Here is a 27,233-nt window from a genome sequence, read left to right on the forward strand (position 1 = left end):
GTGGTCTGTCCTTGCCGCTTCCGGGTGTCAGTTTCAGCTGTCCGCTGTAGTGGTTGGTATATTGGGTCCAGGTCGATGTGTTTGTTGATGGAGTTTGTGGATGAATGCCATGCCTCTAGGAATTCCCTGGCTGTTCTCTGTCTGGCTTCCCCTATGATAGTAGTGTTTTCCCAGTCGAATTCATGTTGCTTGTTGTCTGAGTGTGTGGCTACTAGGGATAGCTGGTCGTGTCGTTTTGTGGCTAGTTGATGTTCATGTATGCGGATTGTTAGCTGTCTTCCTGTTTGTCCTATATAGTGTTTTGTGCAGTCCTTGCATGGTATTTTGTAAACTACATTAGTTTTGCTCATGTTGGGTATTGGCTCCTTTGTTCTAGTAAGTTGTTGTCTGAGCATGGCTGTTGGTTTGTGTGCCGTTATGAGTCCTAAGGGTCGCAGTAGTCTGGCTGTCAGTTCTGAAACGCTCCTGATGTATGGTAGTGTGGCTAGTCCTTTTGGTTGTGGCATGTCCTCATTCCATGGTCTATCTCTTAGGCATCTGTTGATAAAGTTGCGTGGGTATCCGTTTTTGGCGAATACCTTGTATAGGTGTTCCTCTTCCTCTTTTCGCAGTTCTGGTGTACTGCAGTGTGTTGTAGCTCTTTTGAATAGTGTCCTGATGCAGCTTCGTTTGTGTGTGTTGGGGTGGTTACTTTCATAGTTTAGGACTTGGTCTGTGTGTGTTGTTTTCCTGTGTACCCTTGTGGTGAATTCTCCGTTCGGTGTTCTCTGTACTATCACGTCTAGGAATGGGAGTTGGCTATCCTTTTCTTCTTCTCTCGTGAATTGGATTCCTGTGAGTGTGGCATTGATGATCCGGTGTATTTTTTCTATTTCCGTGTTTTTGATGATTACAAACGTGTCATCGACGTATCTGACCCAGAGTTTGGGTTGAATTTGTGGTAGGGCTGTTTGTTCTAACCTTTGCATAACTGCCTCTGCTATGAGTCCCGAGATTGGTGATCCCATGGGTGTTCCGTTGATTTGTTCGTAAATCTGATTGTTGAATGTAAAGTGTGTAGTGAGGCACAAGTCCAGTAGTTTAAGTATGCCCTCTTTGTTGATAGGTTCCGCCTCCTGTTTTCAAAATACCATGCAAGGACTGCACAAAACACTATATAGGACAAACAGGAAGACAGCTAACAATCCGCATACATGAACATCAACTAGCCACGAAACGACATGACCAGCTATCCCTAGTAGCCACACACTCAGACAACAAGCAACATGAATTCGACTGGGAAAACACTACTATCATAGGGCAAGCCAGACAGAGAACAGCCAGGGAATTCCTAGAGGCATGGCATTCATCCACAAACTCCATCAACAAACACATCGACCTGGACCCAATATACCAACCACTACAGCGGACAGCTGAAACTGACACCCGGAAGCAGCAAGGACAGACCACTATAAATACCGGAAGAAACATCAAAGAAGCACTTTGCAGGAGGCTCCAGAGCACTGATGATGTCTCCTAGCCAGGGGACAAAACGTTTGCAACAAAAACTTCCAGCTCGGCGAACAGAACCACAACAACGAGCACCCGAGCTACAAATCTTCGCACAAACCTTGAACTATTGACCTTGTTTAGAAGGCACAACATTAAATAGTGGATGTCAAATAAGATTTGGGGTTCAGGTGCATAGCTCTTTAAAATACCACACACATTTGAAGAAAATAATCAAGAAGGCTAACGGAATGCTGGCCTTCATATAGGGTTGCAAATGCTATGTACAAAACCCAAGATAAACCCAACCTAAAGCAGATCTGGGCACCACACCTTAGGAAGGCTAGTTTGGCCTTGAGGGAGTTAATCACAGGTTTACATGGATAATACCTGGACTTCATGATTAATTTATGAAGAGAGATTAGACAAATTAGGTCTTTAATCTCTAGAATTTAGGAGGTTAAGGGGTGATCTAATCAATGTCTTCAGGATATTAACAGTGAAAGACAAGGTTGATATTAAGATAGACTATTTCCACTCATTGAATATTCCAGAACTAGTCGAGAATTAGGGCCAGGTCATTCAAGAGACATATTAGAAAGCGCTTGTACATGTGAAGAGTCATGGAGGTTTGGAACTGTCTATATCCAATGGCAGTTAATGCTAATTCAAATGTTAAATTTAAATTTGAGATAGGCAATTTTTATTAAGCAAGGGTTTCAAGGGATATGGACCCAAGGCAGGTACTTATAGATAGCCACAGATCAGCCATGACGTTATTGAATGGTAGTGCAGGCTTGAGGTATCAAGGCTTACTCCTGTTCCTATGTTCCTATTTACTTGGTTACTCTATGATCTAATCCTTAAGATACCTTGGATCACTTGACAAACTGGAAATGAAACGAACATCAAAAAAGAGAGATGCGCAACAGGTTAGTGAAATCTTACACATGTATTGTTCAGTATGTGTATTTGCATACTCCCAAAGACATTGATGAAAGAAATAAAAAGTACCATGACATCTTAGTCATCAAGGCCCTCAGATCATATTAGTGTTTTTGAGGAGATATTTAATTTTTAGAAGATTAAATCTGTATGGGCAAGGTAATTAAAATGTTGGACATTATGTTATGCCAAATATCCTTCGATATGGCATTTCAAAGGATTCAATGAAGAGGTCAAAAACAGGAGGGTGAAAGACATAAAGGCAAATGGCCTTTTTATCTGGAAAAATGCAGACCATATGTTTGGGAACAATTGCCTTGACTTATTAGAAGACTAATCAAGTAGATCCCAGAATTAAGTGGCTTAATATTGAACCTATTGTTAACCTATAAACCTACCGGCCATCTCAACCAGCCTCTGCTGCCATCAGGATAAGCAATCCAGGATGGAGACATTATTGGAATTCTGAGATATTTTGAGATTTTTCCGCAGGAGTTTTGAGTTGGAATTGAAAGCACCTAAGTTGTTTGGGGTAAATAGTAAACAGAGAAACAAACATGCCAGCTAATGGCAGTAAAGCAGCTGTTGACCAGAAGAAATAGGACTTTCTGAAATCGGTAATAGTCCTGAAGTGGAGGTTGGTAGAGATTGTTCATATTTAAATAGAAATTTGGCCACCCAATGATTAGCTAAAGAATTATACCACAAGTCACTATGGTGTAAAAATAAGCACATTTTATGAAATGAGAAAGAACTAAACCAATTACAATCAAATAAACACTGTCTTAAGCAATTCCTTACACATTACATTGAAAAGTATAATAAAGCACAATCATACATAGACTAAAATTCTCATGACTTTACTCCTTATGACAGCCTGTGCCTATTCCAAAAAAGTTCATTCCTTTTCTTTGGGACCGGTCCAAAAGGTATGCCAATGCCCTCAAAAATTCATTTTGATTTCTCTTCTATGTTCCAGCTGTTCTCAAAGTTATGTAATTTTATTCAGACCTTTCCACTAGCTTTTGGCTAAGCGAACCTCCAATTTCTCTTTAAAACCACATGATTGTGAATTCTTGGGACAAACTTCATTTTTACTTCATTCTTTCTTAGAAAGCCTTACCAAAGACACTTGCTGCTGCAAATCAAATGTCTTGCCAGACTTTCTGAGGGGAAAGCCTTCAGGACAAAAGGAGTTCCAGTGACAATTTTGGTCTAAAGTGTATCTGACAGATATTGCAGGATGCAAGTTAGCACCAGTGTCACAGATGCTGGCATATCTTGGGATATACCAGAAGTGGCAAGCACTTCTGGCTATGGCAAGTCCAAACATCGGGCTAGCATCAGATGATGCAGGAATGTGACGTAGTTAATGAGCTGAGTTTGGGATGACAGCATAAGAAAACTCGCTAGGCTTTGGGGAGTGAAACCTGACGAAATTGGCACTTTGCCAAAATATGGCAGGACTCGTCCCATGATATGAAAAATATTTATTCTATTGTTTTCTATTGAATATAATAATTTGCTGTAAGTTCTACTCTGCCTCCAATTTATTCACCAATAGAAGAATGTCAAAAGGAACACGAGGAATCCGAATATAAGTAGACAATTCAGACTATCGAAACTGCTCTGGCAGTCAAAGCAATCACAGCAGGTCCCATCACTGCCTCAACCTTCACTTCCCTGCCTGCTCTCTGTAGCCCTTCAACACCATTACTATTTAAAAATCAACCTATCTCCCACATAAATTTATTCAATATCCCAGCATCCACTGTACTATGGAGTCATGAATTCCCATAGATTCATGACCCCTTTGATAGAAGCAATTTCACTGCAGCTCTGTTTTTAATCTGCTACTCTATTTCCTCAATGTTCTCTTGTTCAAGATTGCGTCACAACAGGAAATATCCTCTTGCTGTCTGCTTTATTAATCCCCCTTAGTATCTTATATACCTCAATTAGGTCTCCTCTATAATTATAACAAACACCCTGACTTTTTAACTGGTTCACATAAAAAAGGAGCTACTCTGTGATAAAAGAGAATAGAAACATTCTCCAATAGCACAGAATAATAGGCAATGCCTGGAATTAATGCTGGTCTCAACACAGTAAGTTCCCTGACCATAACTGACCCAAGTGGCTGACTGACTATATCTAAGTCCCAGACTGAGATAGGATGCTGACCTGGATTGACCTTGACTGTGGTGGGACCCCCTCATTGATGAGAAACTCAATTTATTTAACAGAGGACTACTTCCTTTAGACTTGAGACATGGCCCTTTGATTCAATTTATGACACTGACAAAAGCTGTACAAAAACTGATCACTGCTGGAAGATGTGAGAAGCTGGCTGGCTTTGTGACTGCATTGGGTATATGAATAGGAAATGTTTGGAGGGATATGGGCCAGGTGCTGGCAGGTGGGACTAGATTGGTTTGGGATATCTCATCGGTGTGGACAAGTTGGACCTAAGGGCCTGTTTCAGTGCTGTACATCTCTATGACTCTATGACTCTAAGTACAGTGAGTATAGTTCTGAATGAGTGGTAAAGTGAAAAAAGGCAAGACATGGAAAAATAAAATTGTTGTGAGCATTCATGTAAGTGAGTGCTAAGATAGCAAGAGAAAATCTCTGGAATGCACTCTCCTCCGATGCATGAGATGGATGTTCTGCTCCTGCATGTAGTGACCTGATGGTGCATGGCAATGAAAGGTGTCAGTGTTCTCCTAACTGCAAACAAACATGAAGAATTGCATTTCCGGCGGGTCAGAGACGTTCCATAATAATGTGGTGAGGCTTGTCCGATGTCAACCTCCATAGACGGGTCCACCTGGCCATTGCCGGTGGAGTGTTCCTGGAGATGGGGATTGCTTACCAATATGGTGGCTCAGAGGAGCATGTGGCTGCAGCTGGGGCCTCCCCAGGTACATGCTCTGACTCTCATGTCGGGAATTGGTGCCATCTTGCGTTTCTCCACCTTATGGGAGAATAAGCACTTGCATATACAAATAGCTGAGATTTGGTAAAATGACATGCAAGTGCATGCAAATTTGTCCTGTGCCACTCACTAATGAGATTTTCATCCCGCCGTTAAAACCTTGGTGCAAAATTGAACCTCTTCTCAAAGTCAAGGATTTCATTTTCCTAATCTCACTGTAGTTTCCCAGATCCATGCTTTTATTTCATTGATAAGCACATGTGGATGATCATCTATTTTTTGCATTTATAGGCTGACATAGAAGCTGAAAATCGAATTACAAGTAAAAAGATTACGAAAAAGGAAACTACCACAAAGGCAATGCAAGGTACATCAGTCTTTTTGAAAACCATACTATTAAATTACTGTGTTATTGTTATTTTTCTTACCTTCAGGTCACACTGACCAACAAAACTTCAGTACCCCACAATACTTTTGGGGCAGGTTTTAAAAGCAATGACCAAAATGAACAGTTCCAATATTTTAAAAGCTCATGATTTTAATCCATTTTTATCTTTCTAGGTATTAAAGCAGAAAGTTGGCTGCACTGAATTGAGCTTGATAATTTTCTGTACTACTTACATTCTACTTGTCCCTTTCCACCATGATGGTCACAACATTGCGCTGCATGGCAGGATATCTGAAAGGACGTCTGCCATTAATACAGGTCATGAGTTTGAGATTTCTGCCTTGATTTCTCAGAATGGGACTCTGTGACCAAGGCAGGAAGATTAGTTTTAAAGAATAAAGCAAGTTACTACTGCAAATGAACCTGAAACCTTTCTTTCTACAAAGGTTTACAAAAATGAGAAAATAATATGTTCAAGTAAATCCAAAGTTTATTTTCTTGGTGCCTGATGTTTCAATCTAAGTCCATTTAATGTATTTATGGAAAAAAGGCAAACTACATTTTAAGACATAATTTATGCAGTGTTTTTTATTGCCATGTATCAACAATCTATGAAGACCCTTGAGATTAGCATTCAGGTTTGCAAAGTCTGTGCCCAGAGGCACCAATCAAATATCAGAATCCCAGTACAAGTCACTTTATCTCAGAAAAGCTGTGTACAGCTGTTAGCTCAAAATATTCTCACATTTAAAATTGTGATTATGGTTTAATTTCTTATTAATGAGACATATTCATATTCTAAGAGTCTATTTTTGTATATCTTCTCCTATATGTGTTTTAGTGGTTTTAGCAGGGACTGTGTTGAGGGGATCTGAATGTTCTTTTGCTTGAAGCCATTCGAACAAATAGTGCCATGAAATTGCCCTGTTGGATAATAGCCATTCCTACTCATTTTAAATGGGCACACACTTCAAAAAGAAGGGAAATTTGAACAAAGATATCAGAAATGTTCGAGCAGTCAATGTGTTTTATGGTTCATGGAAGAATCGTATATAATTCCATTATAATAGGTTTTTCAAGCTTTTTAGATGTTTTTCAGATATACCCTGCCAAGTACTTAATTTATCACTTTCCGTGAATAGATTTTTAAAAGTTGTGGCTTCTTCCATAGAAAAATAAAAGCAGATTGTGATTCACAGTGAAACTTTTCTGGAGGGAATAAGGTTGTGTCCAGCAGGAAGCTTCCACTTTTCAACTCAGAACTCTTAATGTGTCTGCAACTTCCAATTATGAACCAGTGCTTTCTAGTGCACTGCATCAGAAATTCCACTGAAGAAGTCTTTATAATGAAAATGCTATGAGAATGTCAAGCTCAAATTAGAAAGGACTTAGAACCACATGAGTTAGTCAAATGTTAGTATTAATGTGTAAATCTGATTTATTTTAAGAAGATTTTGATTAAATTGATAACAAGAATTCAGTACATGTAATGTTTATAGATTGTCAGAAGGTGCTGCTCATGTGTATAACAAGAAGCTCTTTAGAAAAGCATAGTGGTATCGTAAAAGAGAGAACCTAGTAGTATGGATAAATTTGACAGACAGGAAGCTTTTAGGTAAATGGTGCTGCCCAGCTTGGATAGTGACATGTCCCAGGAATCATTGCTGAGTCCATTAATTTTCTTGGTGCATATGGATCATTTGAATTTATATCAGCAATACAATATCAATATTTGTTGATTACTTAAAAAGTAAAAGCTTTACTAACCCTGAGAAGGACTGTGAAAGACTTCTGTTGGTGACATGAGCCAGCAGGTGGTAAGGTGACTTTCTACGAATTAGTGTGAAGTAAATTCTTTTTGTACACAGAACAAGGAATGCAGGTAGATCCTGTATAGAAAAACACAGAGATCTGAATAGTTGAAAAGAACTGAAACCTTAAATAACATTTCTCTGAATCAAGATCCAAAAGAGGTCAAAGGAAGTGGGGTCTTATAAGTCGAGCCACAGAGACCAAAAGTGCCACAACATTTGTGTATGGAGTCTGGGTTTTATGTTATTAAATCCATGTAGACTACACAAAGTGATGATGCTTCAGTTGTTATGAAGACAGACTTGAGATGTCAACTACTTCTAATAGGGCAAAGGTAGCAGGAAAATTATTTGAAGTTTTTGAACTAGTAAGAATATTGAGATAGTGATTGAAGGTATAGCTATTTTCTTCAGTGAGGAGATTAATGATAAGAGAATATCAACTTAAAATTAATATGAGAATGAGGAAAGAATTGAGGAAACAACATAAATAAAGGAGTGCCAGTTCATTGAACAGTTGCAGTGCGATTTATTTTAAGGGCAACATGGATAAATATTTGATGCTGATAATAATGTAAGGCTAAGCGAAGAAAGCAAGGCAGTGCAATTAATTTTCAATTGTTCCAGTAAAAAGCCTGCACAGATGTGTTAGGCCAATTAACCACAAACATATGTGAAATGTCTAGCAACTTTATTTTACAACCAAAGGCTTCTATAGGTCATTTTCGCCTCTACATCTACCTAATTACAGTGCTTCCACTGCCATCAGCAATTAAATGAACAGTATATGAAGGTCAGGACAGAATATTTTTACAAAACTGTCAGATGTCAGCTTGCTTGTCATTTGTGTAGTGTTTATGTATTCAACATTGCTTTCTTTATTAACACAACTTCAGCAAAGACATTATACAATAAAATTATAATTCTTATGATGATACCAAATTGTATAATCTGAAAGTTCATATTTGCAAATGAAATATTTCTACACCATTGCTCCTTTTTGATCACATTATTTTTAGAAAAAACAACATATTTAGCATCAAATATCACCATTGCAGGTACTACAGGTCTTCAATTGGGATGAATGCTATAGAGCTTTAATGATATAGTAAATATTGACTCATTCCCTTTTATCATCACAGTTTCCAAAAATGTCAAACAAAATGGGAATCAAACTGGGGTAGAGGCAGAAGTATCATCAAAAGGAAGAACACCCAGTGTGCAAATGATAATGCAAGACATAGTCCGTAATTTATGCACAAAATGGCACGCACTGCAACACTCAACACTCAGAGCAGAGTACAAGAACAATAAAAAAACTGACACTTTTAGAATGTATAAACATGGGAAGGAAAATATCTTCTTTTAATCTGCAGAGAAATCTCATGTTTGGGGTTCAAGGTGGTTTGCGGCTTTCAGGTCAAGAAACCAGGAAAAATGTGCTGTAGCATTTAATTGCAAGGTTCCTTCTAAATTAACATGCTGGAGGCCTTTCAGGAGAGAAACCTACTTCACAGACTCAAGGCCTACAAAAACAGCTTTGAAGTTCTGACAAAGATCCTGAGATAGAGGTTTATTATTCCTCAGTGGTGGGAGGGGGAGCTGCTAATTTGAAAAGTGGGGATGTTCCAGATCATGGGGAGCAGTCCTGATTGCAGGCTGGGGCGAAGGCTAGATTTCAAAGGTTGGTCTCAATTCTGTGATGGAGTAATGTCTGGAATGTAGGAAGTAGCCCTAAATTTGGGAGGGGATTAATGTTGATCTGCAGGAAGAGCCCTTATTGAAGGGGCTGTCCATGCTGTTTGGGGAGCACAGTTCAGTGGTGATCAAGGGTGGGGACAGACAGCTTGCTGTGACAAGGTCAGTGGTTTCCTGAGTAGAACTTTGGGCCTGGAGGAAGTACTGCTGTTCCTTCTATCCCATAACCAATGCTGTAAAGACAACCCTACTTGTCTTTTTGCAGCTGCCAAGTTGCAAGAGGCCTAGGAAGCCCAGCTGACAGTAATTAAAACAGCATGGCTGTTAAAACTAAGGCACAAAAGCGTCTTTATAACATTTAAATTATGAGTAGATTGCTCACCTTCATGTGGGCAGGTTCAAAGTGTGCTCAAGCTTCTGTTCCAATGATTTTACATTTTAACCTTTGACATGACTGCAACTGTCCCATCCCCATTTTGGGGAGTTATGATTCTGTCCTCTGAGTGTCCTTCAGAGATTAATAGTTTGCTCATCCCACCTTGAAATAAACAAGCACTGCAGCCCCTTATCTTTTACAGATGTACAGAAGGTCGATCCCAGTTCAGCCTTGGAGAACAGCAATTGGACTTTGAAGATGAATGGAAACAAGTTAACACCAGCCACCAGTTACATCCTTAATGAGAGTCGTGTTTAAAAAACACCATATTTAGCAAACCTCCAATCCTATTTCTTTTAAACTAATTTACTCAGCAAATGTGTAACATTCATTTTACTACTCAGAATACAGAACTATAAGCCAACTACAATTCTTTCATCAAGTATTTATCCTGAAATAATCATCACATTACTGATTTTAGTCCGGATTTAAATAAAGATTTGATAGTTTGTCTTTTGATTGTACCTCAAATTTACAGAGAATTTTTCTGACAATGCGGCAAAAGAAGTACTTTTTCCCATGTTCTTTTAAGTTTACTTATTCGATTATTATTTCCGAAGCATGAGTCCCAATCTTTTTAAATGTGTCAGGCATGAGATGTGAAGGTGTGAAATGACATGACTTTCTCCTGCCATACATTTTGCACTTTGAGTTTTCTTTAAACTGTAAATATGTCATGACCACAGAGCCAACAATAAGGTTAGACATTCTGTCTTGAATCATTTCATGATTTCTATGATATTACCCGTTGAGAATCGTAGAGACAAATTCACATCATATTATTCACTGTCCCAGTCTTCTGTTTTCAGTACAGTTTGTTGCACAGATTTACAAATCTTCATATTAATAAAGCCACACACAAAGAGTAGAAGACTGATGTCACTAGTCAGCATAATGGTCGTTGCCATCAACATTCTCCAAGGTCAGCAGCTGTCACCTTGAGCTGCTAAAATATTTTACTTTCCAAAGAGCATCCCAGCAAGTTAGAAGAAGTCAAACCTTTTTCCAAAATATGTGACACTCTGATTGATATCGCAGAAATAATTTCAGCTGGTCATACAGATTAGTTTGACAGCTCGTGTGGCTTTAAAGTAAAGGGATTTTGTTCACCTTGATATTGTTCATCCATCACAAAATAAAAAATCAGAATAATAATTTCCGTTTAACAGTAACATTAATAAACAAAATGTAAAATGCAAAACTCAGCATCCAATTTGAAAAGGATCCGATTACTGTGTGAAAATTGTTTGAATAATTGCAAGTTGTAATTGGTAAATGACACAAAGCTTGACTTCACATCCCCTCTGCATAAACTCATTTGGGCCAAATTTAGTCATATGAAAAATTCCAGACGTTTCCTCTAAATATCCAAAATGCTATCTTTATATAAAGTGTATATAATTGAGTATATGTAAAGCTTTCCAGTAAAACATGTTGTTCCAGCTCTGAAAGTTTGCTAAGAATTATGATATGCACTCCTTAAGTGTAGATGAATTAATAATTGAATGAATAAATGCCTGTTTTGAGATATTTGTAACTTTCGTGTTTAAACATTTGCTCTGATGTTAGCTGACAAGATGTCGATTGAAAATGTTGTTTATTAGCATTTCCTGTACATTGACTGTTGATGTATCATCTGAAAATTACAATTTCTAAAACTCATGAGGCTAATTATGGATTTGGATTTTATTCTCTTACTTGTAAAAGAGAGAAATAGTTCATTTATTACCATATAAAATACTTAATTTTCCTACCATTTGTAATTATGAAATTGAAATGTAGCATAGGTTTATAAACAAACTCTTTATGAACTATTATTCATTTAACATTACACCTCCACCCTCATTAATTCCATCTTGGAGGCCTTTGAAACAGTTTGCATTTATTTTTGGTGCATGGCTTGCTTTTATTAGTTTTCAAAAGCTCCTTCTCTTCCTTGTTCAGGAACTTCATGGGAAGGCAAAAACAGCTTGCTTTTCAAGAGATATGTTAAATAGTTTTTTCTTCTTCTCCTGTTAGAATGTACTTGTCTTACATAACAGTTCCCTGCTCTTCCTGCCTTTGATTGCAGGTGAGGATCAAATAAGCAGAGTCATGGTGAAAAAACAAGAACTGAACATTTTATTGCCAGTAGGTGTGAGCAGTGAAGTGGCCTGCTTCCTATTGGCTCTTCAGCTTTAATAGGATATCCATTATTTAATTGGAAGGCAAGCCTGTCCCTGTGGCCCTTAATTGACCAATTTAGGGGAGATAGCATTTCCCATATCGTGCAGTCTCCCCTTCCCATCTGCTATACATTTGACCCTGACATTAGGATCCTGAACTCCACATGGAAAATCCCAACAAATTTGAGGTGTCAGTCGAGCATCCAGAAGTAAATTCTCAGATGTTATAAATGATGAATTTTTACTTTTTCAATCAATTGATTCACCACTACATTAGATAAGATGATGCATAGATTATGCTCTGGCTTTTACCTGTGTCGTTCCAGTTCCAATTTAGCCTGACTTGGAGGAACATCTATTGTAATTAGCTTTCAATCTAACTGAAACTAGTTGGAGGTTGCTCAGGAAGTTGTTAGCAGTAATGTGATGCCAGAAGTGGTTTACTACCTAATCAGAGCAGGAAAGGTGAGACACATTCAACTCTATTCTGAAGTATGTATAAGTCCCTTGCCAAGTTTCTTCCAACACATTACTCTCCATATGCAATTAATCTTGAAGATATATTGAAACAAATGAGGAGGTGAGTGGACAGTAAAGAGGTAGTAACTAAAGCCTGTAAGGAACTATATAATGAAGTTAGCATGACAAAGGGGAAGATTATGCAGCTGATGAAAACAAAGTGACAGGTGGTCTGAGGTGCATTTGCTTTAATACAAGAAGTATAGTAGGTAAGGCAGATGAACTTGGGGCTTGGATTAGTACCTGTGAGTATGATGTTTTTGCTATTGCTGAGACTTGGTTAAGGGAAGGGCAAGATTGGTGGTGACATGGTGGCTCAGTGATTAGCACTACTGCCTCGCAGTGCCAGGGATTCTTCCAACACATTACTCTCCATACATATATAATCTTGAAGATATATTGAACCAAAGGGTTCGATTCCAGCCTCGGGTGACTGTGCAAACTCCACACAGACATTCTCCCAGTGTCTGTGTGGGTTTCCACTGGGTGCTCTGGTTGTCTTCCATGGTTCAAAAATGTGCAAATTAGGTGAACTGGCCATGGTAAATTGCCCCTAGTGTTCAAGGATGTGTAGGTTAGGTGCATTAGTCAGGAGTAAATATAGGGGAACGGGTTTGAGTGGTTTGCTCTTTGAAGGGTAGGTGTAGACCTATTGGCTAAATGGCCTGTTTCCACACTGCAGGGATTCTATGATATTCTGTGGGAGCTAAAAATATCCCAGGATATAGATGCTTCAGGCAGGATAGAGAGTGAGGTAAAAGGAGTTGCATTACTGGTCAGAGAGGATATCACCGCTGGGCTGAAGGAGAGCACTATGGAGGACTCGAGCAGTGAGGTAAATGGGCAGAGCTCAGAAATAGGAAGGGTGCAGTAACAATGTTGGGGCTGTACCACAGGCTTCCGAACAGCGAGTGTGAGATAGAGGTACAAATATGTAAACAAACAAATTATGGAAAGATGTAGGAGCAACAAAGATGTAGGTGATGAGAGCTTTTAATTTTCCCAATGTTGACTGGGATTCACATAGTGTTGGTGGTTTAGATGGAGCAGAATTTGTAAGTAGCATCTAGGAGGGTATTATAGAGCAGTATGTAAATAGTCCAACTTGGAAGGGGCCATACTGGACCTAGTGTTGGGGAATGAGCCAGGCCAGGTGGTTGAAGTTTCATTGGGGGATTACTTTGGGAATAGTGATCACAATTCCATAAGCTTTAAAATATTCATAGACAAAGATGAACATGGCCCTAAAGGAAGTGTGCTAAACTGGGGGAAGGCCAATTATAGCAAAGTTCCTCAGGAGCTGAGGAATGTGGATTGGGAGAAGTTATTTGAGGGTAAATCCATATTTGATGTGTGGGAGGCTTTTAAAGAGAGGTTGATTAGAGTGTAGGACAGACATGTCCCTGTGAAAATGAGGGATAGAAATGGCAAGATTATGGAACCATGGATGACAGGTGAAATTATGAGACTAGCTAAAAGGAAAAGAAGCATAATAAGGTCTAGGCAAACAGGTGAAGCTTTGGAAGAATATTGGGAAAATAGGACCAATCTGAAACGAGGAATTAAGAGGGCTAAAAGGGATCATGAAATATCTTTAGCAAACAGGATTAAAGAAAATCTCAAAGCCTTTTGTGTGTAAGGAGCAAGAGGGTAACCAGGGAAAAGGTTGGCCAACTTAAGGACAAAGGAGGGAAGTTATGTGTGAAATCAGAGAAAATGAGTGAAATTCTTAATGATTACTTTGTATCGCTATTCACTGAGGAGAGGGTCATGATGGATGTCGAGGTTAAGGATAAATGTTTGATTACTCTAGGTCAAGTCAGCATAAAGATGGAGGAAGTGTTGGGTATTCTAAAAGGCATTAAGGTGGACAAGTCCCCAGGTCCAGACGGGATCTATCACAGGTTACTAAGGGAAGCGAGAGAGGAAATAGCTGGGGTCTTAACAGGTATCTTTGCAGCATATTTAAAGGAGGTGGAGAATTGCAGATGTGTCCCATTGTTTAAGAAGGATAATCCAGGTAATTATAGACCGGTGAGCCTGCCGTCAGTGATAGGGAAGCTGCTGGAGAAGATACTGAGGGATGGGATCTATTTACATTTGGAAGAAAATGGGCTTGTCAGTGATAAGCAGTGTGGTTTTGTGCAGGGAAGGTCATGTCTGACCAACTTAATAGAATTCTTTGAGGAAGTGACAAAATTGATTGAGGGAATGCCTGTAAATGCCATATGCATGGATCAGGCACTTGTTAAGTTTCCCCATGGCAAGCTGATGGAGAAACTGAAGTCACATGGGGTCCAGGGTATACTGGCTAGGTGGATAGAGAACTGGCTGGGTAACAGGAGACAGAGTAGGAGGGGAAGGGAATTTCTTAAAATGGAGAAAGGTGACCGGTGGTGTTCCACAGGGATCCGTGCTGGGACCACTGTTATTTGTGATATACATAAAGGTATAGGTGGTCTGATTAGCAAGTTTGCAGATGACACTAAGTTTGGTAGAGTAGCAGGTAGTGAAGGAGACTTTCAGAGAATATACCAGAATATAGATAGATTGGAGAGTTGGACAGAGAAATGGCAGATAGTTTAATCCAGGCAAATGCGAGGTGATGCATTTTGAAAGATCCAATTCTCAAGCAAACTATATACGGTAAATAGAAAATTGATGTACAGAGATATCTGGGTGTTCAGGTCCGTTATAACCTGAAAATGGGCAATGTAGGTCAATACAGTGGTCAAGAAGGCATATGGCCTGCTTTCCTTCATCAGATGGGGTATTGAGTATAAAAGTTGGTAGGTCATGTTACAGTTGTATAGGACTTTGGTTCAGCTATATTAGCAATTAGGCTATGGTCTGGTCGTCACGTTGCCAAACAGATGTGGATGCTTTGGAGAGGGTGCAGAGGAGGTTCACCAGGATGTTGCCTGGTATGGAGGGCACTCTCTCATAGAGAGATTTGAGTAGATTAGGATTATTTTCATTAGGAAGACAAAGGTTGAGGGGGGACCTGATTGAGATCTACAAAATCATGAGCGGTATAGACAGGGTGGATAGCAAGATGCTTTTTCCCAGCTTGAGAGACATCCACGATTTCAAAGTGAGAGAGGAAAAGTTTTTAAGGTAAATGTGTGGAAAGTTTGTTATGCAGAGTTGGTGGGTTCCTGGAATGTGTTGCCAGCGGAGGTCTAGAGGCAGGTGCGATAGCATCATTTAAGATGTGTCTAGACAAATACATGATTGAGCAGGGAGCAAATGGATACGGATCCTTGGAAAATAGGCAACAGGTTTAGATAGAGGATCTGGATCGGCGCAGGTTTGGAGGGCTGAATGGCCTGTTCCTCTGCTGTAATTTTCTTTGTTCTTTGTTCTACAACTTGCTCAATCCTTGAACTCAAATAGAATTCAACCTGGAAAAGTGTGAAGTGATTTGCTTTGGAAGCTCAAATTTGAATGCAGAATACAGGGTTAAAGGTAGGATTCTTGGCAGTGTGGAAGAACAGAGGGACCTTGGGGTCCACATCCATAGATCCCTCAAAGTTGCCACCCAAGTTGATTGGGTTGTTAAGAAGGTGTATAGAATGTGGCTTTCATTAGGAGGGGAATTAAGTTTAAGAGACAGGAGGTTTATGCTGCAGTGGTGTAGAGCCCTGGTAGACCACACTTTAAATATTGTGTTCAGTTCTGGTTGCCTCATTACAGGAAAACTGTGGAAAATTTAGAGAGGGTACGGAGAAGCTTTACCAGGACACTGCCTGGTCTGGAAGGTATATCTTATGAAGAAAGTTGTGAGCTGGGGCTTTTCTTATTGGAGCAAGGAAAGATGAGAGGTGACTTGTTAGAGGTGTACAAGATGTTGAGAGACATAGATACATGGATAACCAGAGACATTTTCCCAAAGCAGAAATGGTATCATGAGGGGGGGCAATTGGAGGAAGGTTTCAGGGAGATATCAGAGGTTGGTTCTATACACGGAGCGTGGTGGGTGCATGGAATGAACTGCCAAAGTGGTAGTATATCCAGATACATTGGGGACATTTAAGTGACTCTTGGATAGGCACATGGAAGATAGGACAATGAAGGGTATGAGGTTAGCCTGATCTTTAGAATAGGATAGAAGGCTGGCAAAACATCAAGGGCCAAAGGGCCTGTACTGTGCTGGACTGTTCTATATTCTATGTTCTATTCTTCTGTGGATGCCCTACATCATATCCCCATCTGATAATCTACCAATGGACTCTCAGCTTCCTTTTCATACCTATCCTTCATGATGATCCTCCTCAAGTACTATCCATTTTCAACCCATTTACTATACTCATTCATAGATCTCTCTTTCACTCCATGCACAGAACATCAAAATAAGGCAGAGAAGCAGAGATGGCCCTCCAGCTATCTCCTCATTGACAACTACAGAAGATGAGGTGTTAGGCATCAGACATGTCTCAGAATGCCTGACCACTGGATGTGGAGGGGCTGTAATCTCCCAGGTGCTTGTTGACAGAATTGAATACCACATAGCCATATGGTATGCAACAACATTTATGTTGTTTTGACGTATTCCTTCAGTGAAATATAATCATGAGTGCAATGTTCACATTTTTAATATTGATAGTTCTAAATCTTATCCTTGTTTTCCAGCAAGTGCTTCAAACAGCCCTTAGAAGGGAGTTGAGGATGAGAATGAAGACTCCACAAAAGAGGTCACTAATTCTGAGGATGCAACCTCAGAGGTGCCGTATAAATGATACACCAGCTTAGATGCACACACCTTGGTAGGACTGATAAGACAGATATTTTGATTTTCACTGGTGCCTCATGGATCACACGTGAGCAAAGCAGGTAGTGGAGACAAGGACAGTTATAGAGAGTCTTTGTCAAAGAGTGGCGAATGCTTCAAACTCTGTTCAGTTGGAAGCTGATCACTGAGTGCTTTGGAGCCGGGGCAGAAATGCATGTGGTACTGGCATTGAAGAGAACTGAGAGATGCTGACAGAAAGGTAGGAGAAGGGTCTCTCCAAGAGAGTGCCATGATGTAACTGACCTTTGCAATAATGTCTTCATCCATGTAAGGATTGGGCACTTACATGGAGCAACAAACACATGTCGACACCTGAATGTTCTAAGAGTTAAAGTTCAAGTCCTACCTGGCCTAGACACATTTTGATGGTCTTTGAATGAGTGGATTAAAAATTATTTAAAAGCTCATTTCCAGTGTGCTGTTATGATACAGTAGTAGTCTCCCTCTTTCTGAGCCAGGAAGTTGGGGTTCAAGTCCAAATTTCCCCAGAGGTGTGTAATAACATCTCTAAACAGTTTGATTAGAAAATATCAAGAACTGGTTTCTGACACTCGTGATTTGACAGGTTTATCACAACTGCAAATGTGTTGCTGGTCAAAGCACAGCAGGTTAGGCAGCATCTCTATTCCTGAGATGCTGCCTAACCTGCTGTGCTTTGACCAGCAACACATTTGCAGCTGTGATCTCCAGCATCTGCAGACCTCATTTTTTACTTGCAGGTTTATCACAAGAAAATAATTCATTTCCATGGGTTTTATGACAAGCAAAAAATGGTTTCTAAGCAGATGTAGTAAAGCATAGTATGAGTTCCCAGTCCAACTGTTTTTTTTCATGGTGCTGTGCAGTCCAGGGAGCATGTATATGGTTGTTGTGGATGGTTGTACTCCCTTTGTAGTTATTTTGTTTGCTCTTTAGCCCCCACTCCTGATGTTTGGGCACCTGGTACAGAAGGGCGAGGCAGGCGACCTCCTTGTGGGCCTGGTTTAAAAGAAACCATCAAAAGACTGGTAGTAGATCATGGAAAGTCATAATTCCTGACTGTCTGCCTCTTTTCTGTAGCTACATTCATAGCTGGGAAACATTAGAGAGGGAACACGTAGTGTCCACCAATGTCCTCGAAGACTTCAGTGAGAATTGAGCACCTCCAAGGTGTTCATTCTCTCCTTCTCTAATTCCATTCTAACTCAATCTCCTCCCTCTCTTCCTGCCCTTCCTTTACTTGTTGTTGCGTTGCCCCTGGTGGGCAGTGCTTGTAACATGTTGTTTGATTTAGTATGTTCACGAGGAAATTTGGAACAGTCTGTCAAGGTAAGAAATAAGAGGCGAGCCTCAACCAAATAATAGTAGTGCACATACGCATAAATCAAAATGATGTAATGGGAAATATTTTCAAGTAAAATTTTAATTTTGAAACACACCTAAGCCAAATTTTTTGCTTTCAAGTATTATTTACTGACAATGGAGTTGGGCAGGAAAGTTTTAATTGTGATATAGTGAAGTGGTGCACATTTCCCAGTTACACTATCAGGGGCAGCATGCAGTTAGCAAAATCTCCTACCCCTCCCCTGAAGGATCCGTACACTTGTTTCTTTCTGTAAGATTTCTAAATAAGCCTTAAGAATATGATAAATTATTAAATGAAAAAAGGTAATGTGACCTACCATACGACTATTTCTTGTAAGCCACACACTCAATAAAGTTATGTACTTTTACTAGATAAATTTAATCTCATCATGGAAACAATATGATTAATGCTTGGTAATGCCCAAAGTTTTAGCATTGCTGAAGTTACCTAAGTAGTCAAATCTATGCTGAATCAATTTCGAATTGTGTTTAATGTTTCTGGTTCTAAAATATGAGAATTGCTGTGGTTGGGTAAGCTGCAGGTCAGGCCATCTTCAAGCTTTCTGTATCATCCGATATAGGAGCCGTGCACAAGGAGGAGAGGCTGCACTAAGTCCAGAACCATCTTGAGAATGCAATGAAAATAAGTTGCCAGGCAGGTCAATTCTCAGAGGCTGGACCTGAGCACTTAGCAACAGTGCTGTGGAAATTTCAATGACATTAAATAGATGGTCAAGATCAGGGACACATTTTCCTAATGCATCCTCTATCAATCGCACCCTCACGTATTCACACTATGGAATTCATTGCCATTGTGTTGGAGGCCAAACTTCACTTTTGTGAATTATTTCTGCCTGCTACCTGAGCAACCTGCACAATGCTCCTTCAGGACTATTTGCCATGTTCCCATTGAACACACAGCAGCACTCTCTAGCATTCAGGATCATTCCTACTATCTAGATATCCTATCTCAATGTTATCCACCGTTGTTAGATTCATATCCACCCTCACAGAACTACAGATATTCAGCTATAGAGATACGTAACCCAAACTGTGGTGTCTTGAAGGAAATGGTGACACAGTGTTACTGTCACGAGCCTAGTAACTCAGAACACCAGGAAAATATTCTGGGGCAGTGGGTTTGAATTCCACCATGGCAAATGGTGTGACAGAAGTCAGAAAACTAATTGTGACCATGAAACCACTGTTGCCAGTGAACCCCACTGTTCTTGAAGGAAGAAAATCTACCATCCTTATGTGGTCTACCCACATATGACCCCAGATCCACAACAGTCTGCTAGGTCTGAACTTCCCTCTTAGTAATTGGGAATGTGTAACAAATGCTGGCGTTACCGGTGACACCTGCATCCCCGAATGAGTAAATGAAGAAAAAGGCACAATCAATGAAGTTATTTTCTCTCTCCTGCAGGACTGGATCACATTGTAAAAGGGAGCAGAACAATGCATTTAGAGGACAAAGGGCACCTTGTGCACCTTTATAGAGGAGGTGGCTCTGAATATCATAGAGTGACCGAGTTTGTACCATGTAGTAAAGTTGACAATATTAAAGATGAGGTTATGTTTCCATATTATACCTCTTCTCAACTCCTACTAAACACTCATAATGCTACCAAATTGAATGAGCAAGTGAGGCTATGGACCTCTCTCTTCCCACCCTATGCTGTTCTTTTCACCTGAACTTTCCTCCTGTGATTTTCTATTTTCAGGCACCATAACCATAACAACCCAAGAAAAGAGAGAGAAAATAGCAGCGCTCTTGAAGATGCTCCATCACTTGACATGACACTTATAGTCACCAAGTCCGCTATTGACATCACACCTTACCTAGTAAATGTAGAGTTGGGATCATTACTGGGTGTATCATCTGAGTACAAGTGAACTGTAGCCAGACTGGGTTGAGGGGGACGGCAGGGGGGTAGTTTAATTTCCACTTCCACGAAGGTTAAAATTGCAGATGAATTCTGTTGTAGGGGGCTCAGATGAGAACTTTGATGAGATAGCACAGGGGAGAGCCCTGATGGGAATGTGCAGTGTTATTTAGCCTGCCAAGGCAGCCTCCTGTCACTGACCATGGAGAAGTATGGACAAGTCCAGCTAACAGAGAGCATTGCATAGACCTTCCACTCTCTGCAGCTTCTCCTCAATCATCCTGCTAAATTTTTGTTGCTTGGATGATCTGGATGGTCCCAGTATGGAATCCTGGCATTAGTTGGTTGGACCCCATATGTCGTGAGGGATGGCATGAATTCACAACTTCCCATGGACAGTGGCGGCATTCCACATGCTTTCCTGAGAAAACATTAGATGGGCTGTTCAGGAAGCAGGCAGAGGAACCTCGAGCCACTAGCTTCTGGCCTCCCACACGATAGCAATGTATATCACACCCATGATAACTGATTTACTCTTGTACCATTACTGCACATACAGTTTCCTTTCAACAATGTCCTTTGGAACATCAAAGTTTCATTATAGATAGACAGCACGAGAAGGTGGTCAGACTGATAAAGTAATCTGGTCTTGACTGAGTTTGCAGTGAGGCTGTCCAGAATGATTTCTGACCTTCCTTGAAGCACATCGTGGAATCAATCTAAAGGTTCAGGTCTGCAGGAAACCAGGAATAATGGTACGGCTAAATAAAAGCAATCGATACATTCTGCATTCTCTTTCACGGAGAAAGCTCTTTTTGAAAAGTGTTGAACCTCTTTTTGAGAAGTTTAACAGTCTCCTGCTACTGCTCTAATTTTTTTTAGGTTAACCTTTGTGTTCTGAGAGTCATGGGCATGTAACCCCTGGTAACGGCAGTTATCTAAGCTTCTCATTAAGCATTGTACAAAATTGGCAAGCTTCTTGCAGACAAAGAGAGACTCTATCTCGCAACATCTACAAGTAACCCCTCTCCAGAGAGATCGTGTGGGAATGAGAGGGGGAGTTGGAGAGAATGATACATCAGAAAACAAGTACTATGGAGAGTAACTGGATAGCTAAAATTGCCATGTCTACAGAACTAGAATCGCCCCTGTCCCTCAGAATCTGATGACCTTTCTGGATCCATCAGTATCCAAAAAAACAGCTGTTCGATCTCAGAAACCACTGTGCTATTTTATCTGATTCTATCTCAGTGGTTAGCACTACTGCCTCACAGCGCCAAGAACCTGGGTTTGATCCCTGCTTTGGGCGAATGTCTGTGTGGAGTTTGCGCATTCTTCCTCTGTCTGCATGGGTTTCCTCCCACAGTCCAGAGATGCGCAGGTCAGGTGAATTAGCCATGCAGGTTAGGTGAATTAGCCATGCTAAATTGCCCACAGTGTTAGGTGCATTAATCAGGGTAAATATAGGGGTAGGGGAATGGGTCCAGGTGAGTTACTTTTTGGAGGGTCGGTGTGAACTTGTTGGGCTGAAGGGCTGTTTCCATAGAACTCTAACAACAGATAGCAACAAACTACCATAGAAAATTACTGATACTTTCTTCTCCAAAGTATTCCTTTGGTTTATCTGTATTTTTGTTTTTATCTTAGTTTTTAGTTAACAACTTTATCACTTTATTCTTAAAGAGCCTTCAGTAGTAATTAGTAGTAAGCTAACCTCTAAGCTGCTTAAATAAAAAACTTGACTGCTTGTCTATTTTAATTTGAATCTTTACAAATTAAAACTGGGGCTAACCAAGCTTCATTAGGACAGTTCACTGATGAGGTTGTGCATGTTGCTGGTAGCAATGAGATATATGAGGAGTTAAACTATGACAATCCAAAAATGTTGAACTGAGAAGGAACGTACCAATAGTAGTTACCATAGAAACACCGAGATTTATGGTGTAGAAGAAGGCAAATGGCCATGTACGTCTTTCTGAGCTTGTGGCTGAATGAATAAAAATGAATTCCACTGCTTAATCTTTTCTCGTAGCTCTGTGTCTCACTCTGCTTTTAGATATTTCTCAAATATATTTAGTCAGATAAAGTATACATGCAATTATGGTCAATGTGTTTACGTGAGAAAACTTTGTTTTCTGCCGGTTTCATGTTTTGCGTCAGCTTAATATCTTAAGCTCAGGTACAACTGGTTCTTAGTGAACTGACCAGTTTTTCCTGCATTCACTGTTTTTAAACTAGCTACGTCATGGCAAATAACTGGAGTTCTAACTGTCCAGTCTTGTTCTGGAGTCTTCAGTAAGTAAAGATTAAACTCGCAGGTCTTACTACAAACACTAAAATAAAACAAAGAACTGTGGATGCTGGAGAACTGAAACACATAAAAACAGATATTACTGGAGATACGCAGTAGGTCTGGCAGTATCTGTGGAGAGAAATCAGGGTTGAAACCTATTAACATCCATGCCATTAGTGTCTAATTTTATCTCATTGATATGCTGTTTCTGATTGTCCCACATATCAGAAAGAAACTAGAAGACAACAATTCCAGACATGAAAAGCAGAGCGGATACTGTGGGACTCTAACTCATTGCTTGTTCCTCCCAACCTCCAACTAGTGCAGCAGTCATAAACAGCTTGGAGCAGACTCCATGGGCAGCAACAGCTAGCCTCCTCCATCCATGTTTGTTGGTATCCTCTCCACACCCTCATGACATGGAAAAGGCAGGGAAGTTGAACTGAGAATGCATAATTTAGGGAGACAGAGTGGTGCAGTGGTTATCACTACTGCCTCACAGTGCCAGGGATCTGTGTTCAGCTCCAGCCTTGGGTAACTGTCCATTGTAGTGTGTATGTTCACCTTATGTCTGCATGGATTTTTTTCTGGGTGCTCCGGTTCCCTCCACAGTCTAAAAATGTGAAGGTTAGGTGGATTGACCATGCTAAAATGCCCATAGTGTCCATGTATGAGCAGGCTAGATGGATTAGACAATGGAAATGTGGGCTTATGTGGTTAGGTGGGAGCCTAGTTCTGGGTGGGATGCTTTTTAGAGGGTCAGGTAATCTTGATGGGCTATGTGACCTCTGTTTTATACTCTAGGAATTCTATAATTTATTGAATTATGGAATAAACTTAATGGTGGAATAGGCTGAATTTTTGCTTTTATATCTTATCTCCAATCCACCTACAATACAGTTCTGTGCATCAATGCTGCATTTAAGAGTGTACCAGCACCTGTCATTACTATGCTGCTGCCAAGACCCTTTTTGCACAGAAACTGACACCCATCTCACAGATTCCATCATGGCTACTCATCTGGCCTCTTAGTGGCCACTCAGTTTGCATCATTTGCATGCCCATAGCATCTCTCTCTTATCTTGCCTTGTCTTAATGTTTAGTGTCGACACAAAGCAATGATCAAAGGATGGATATGTTGCTGTATGATACGGTGCTATATCAATCTCATCACTGCACCATGCACATCAGCACACACAACAAACACACTGCACACGCTTCAAGCAAATAGTTATATCTCAGAGTCAGAGGGGTATTGTCCTTAGTCAAGTCAACGTAGACAGTTTTCAGTCACAGAGTCTGAGCACAGTAAGTCAAGGCCATGGTCCAATTTCAATCCAGGGACTTGGCCAATCGGTTACTGGAGCACTCAATGTCAGGGCTTTGCATCATCGTGGTCACTGGACTGAGCTACACAGAGAGCATTGAGGGAACTGGTCATCCATCAGTTGCAGCTGTTGGTCCAGCTTGGTCAGAGGGTAGGCCACGAGAAGTCTACCTGTCAATTCACAGAAAGTCAAATGGCATAAGATGCCGTGGTGGAACGTTTGTCATGCTCAAATATATATTACCTCACATTTCTCTATATTAAATTCCGTTTTCCACATTCCTGCCCATCTTACCAGTTTGTTGGGATCTTCCTGCAATCTACACTTTTCATCTTCACTATCAACTACGTGAGCAATGGTTGTGTCATCTGCAAAGCTCTACATCATGCATCCTATATTTAGGCCCAAGTCATTAATACATAGCATAAAAAGCAAAGGTCCTAGTACTGAGCCATGCAGAACCCAGCTGGGCAGTTTTCCAGTTGCTAAAACACATCCTAACTATTATTCTTTGTTACCTGCCACTGAGGCAATTTTATGTACAGTTCCCTGCATTCCTCTGGATCTCATGAACATTTTTTAAAACCAGATTTCATGTAGACCTTTGTTAAAAGCCATCCTAAAATCCATGAAAATCACATCAATTGTACTACCCTCATTTATCCTCCTTATTACCTCCATAAAAAAATTGGTCAGGTTTGTCAACATGATCTTCCCTCAACATATCCATGCTGACAGTCAGTGTTCCATGTAATTCTTTTTCCTGGTCACAGAGAAGTACCACACGAAAACAGACCCTTTGGTCCAATTTGTCCATGCCAACCAGATATCCCAACCTAATCTAGTCCCATTTGCCAGCACTTGGCCCATATCCTCTAAACCCTTCCTATTCATATACTCATCCAGATGCCTTTTAAATGATGTAATTATACCAGCTTCCTCTGGCAGCTCATTCCATACATGCATCACCCTCTGTATGAAAATGTTGCCCCTGAGGTCCCTTTTATATCTTTTCCCTCTCACCTTAAACCTATGCCCTCTAGCTCTGGACTCCCCGACCCCAGGTAAAAGACTTTGTCCATGCCTCTCATCAATTTATATGGTCATCCCTCAGCCTCCGATGCTCCAGGAAAACAATCACAGTCTATTCTGTAACACCCTTGTAAATCTTTTCTGAACCCTTTCAAGTTTCACAACATCCATTCATTAGGAAGGAGACCAGAATTGCACACAATATTCCAACAGTGGCCTAACCAGTGTCCTGTACAGCTGCAACATAACCTCCCAACTCCTATACTCAATGCTCTGACCAATAAGGGAAAGCATACCAAATGCCTTCTTCACTATCTTATCTACCTGCGACTCTACTTTCAAGGAACCATGAACCTGCACTCCAAAGTCAACAACACTCCATAGCATATACCATTAGGTATATAAGTCCTGCTCTGATTTGTTTTTCCAAAACGCAGCATCTCAAATGTATCTAAATTAAACTCCATCTGTCACTCCTCAGCCCATTGACCTCTCTGATCAAGATCCCATTTTACTCTAAGCTAGCCTTCTTAGCTCCAACTTTGATGTCATCTGCAAACTTACTAACTATACCTCCTATATTCACATCCAAATCACTTATATAAATGACAAGTGGACCCAGCACCGATCCTTGTGGCACTCTAATGATCACTCCAGTCTGAAAAGCAATCCTCCACCACCACCTTCTGTCTTCTACCTTCAAGCCAGTGCTGTATCCAAATGGCTAATTCTCCCTGTATTCCATGAGATCTGACTTTGCCAAACAGTCTCCCATGAGGAATCTTGTTGAACGCCTGACTGAAGTCCATACAGACTACCGCTCTGCCCTCATCAATCCTCGTTACTTCTTCAAAAAAACCCAGTCAAATTCATGAGATATGATTTCCCAAGCACAAAGCCATGCTGACTATCCTAATCAGTCTTGCCTTTCCAAATACATGTAAATCCTGTCCCTCAAGATTCCCTCCAACAATCTTCCCACCACCGATGTCACGCTCACTGGTCTATTGTTCTCTGGCTTTCCTTACCACCTTTCTGAAATAGTGCGCTGACCTCAAAAGGCATATGTGAAAGGGGCTTCTGGAAGCAGATTCCATCCACCAATGTGACTTCCCAGAGGCTGCCTGGCCATGAGGGGACACTACTGATAGTATTTGATAATGTAATGGTATATCATGTCTCTCAGAATTGAATCCAATCATTTACTCATGGCATAGTTTAGATGCACTGTAATAACCCAGTTATCCTTGACTCCATATTGAAACAAAGGTATAACATTAACAGCCATCCAATGAGGTATGAAAAACGATGGTCAGACCTTCCACTATTCCTGCCTGGCTGCTTTTAACACATTTGATCCAGCTCAAGTGATTAATCACCATTCCAGGTTATTAATCCGCTTAATACTTACTCTCTGGCAATGTTTATTAGATCCAACATCATACCCTCCTCTTCCTTAACTGCAATGCCTGATTGTCCCTCTTTTTTGTGAAGATCAACACAGTACATTGACTAAGGACTATACCCATACCTTCTGCCTCCATACAGAAGTTAACGGTTTGGTCTTTTGGCCCTACTCTTAACTTAGTTAACTTTTTACACCTAATGTATCGAGAAAACATTTTGTGTCACCATTTTTTATTTACCAACTACCTTTCATGCCCTCTCTTTCATTTACTAATTTCCTTTATCATTCCACCTCTGCTCTGGCTTTCTGCAGTATTGAGTTCTCGGTAGTATTAACTTCTTCAGGGCTGGATTATGCAATGCAGCAGAACTGGCCATTCCCTTTAAGAAGGGGATGTGGATGAGGTCATGTGAAAATGTTTATGTATCCACAAGAAAAACACCACGCAGCAAAGAAAATTAGAGAGAATATTGGTAAGTAACCATATGTAACTGTGTCCATTAAGTTTCACAGTGTAACTTTGTATATTTTGACAGAAATGCGGCTAAAGAGTGAGAGGAAAGAGTGAGAGAAAACAAGAGAGGGGGATAAAGGAAAAGGGCAGCACAAGAGGATATGAGGACATGGTATTTAACACCTCACCATTTCTTGGAAACATCCCATTATACACAGCCTAAAAACAATAACTTTTAAGTTCTGCGAATTGTTACAGAAGCAAAATTAGCTCCATCATAAGTTAAGATCTCAGCTATCTGTAAG

Source organism: Hemiscyllium ocellatum, chromosome 13 (assembly GCF_020745735.1).
Source record: "Hemiscyllium ocellatum isolate sHemOce1 chromosome 13, sHemOce1.pat.X.cur, whole genome shotgun sequence".
In the NCBI taxonomy this organism is placed as follows: Eukaryota; Metazoa; Chordata; class Chondrichthyes; order Orectolobiformes; family Hemiscylliidae; genus Hemiscyllium; species Hemiscyllium ocellatum.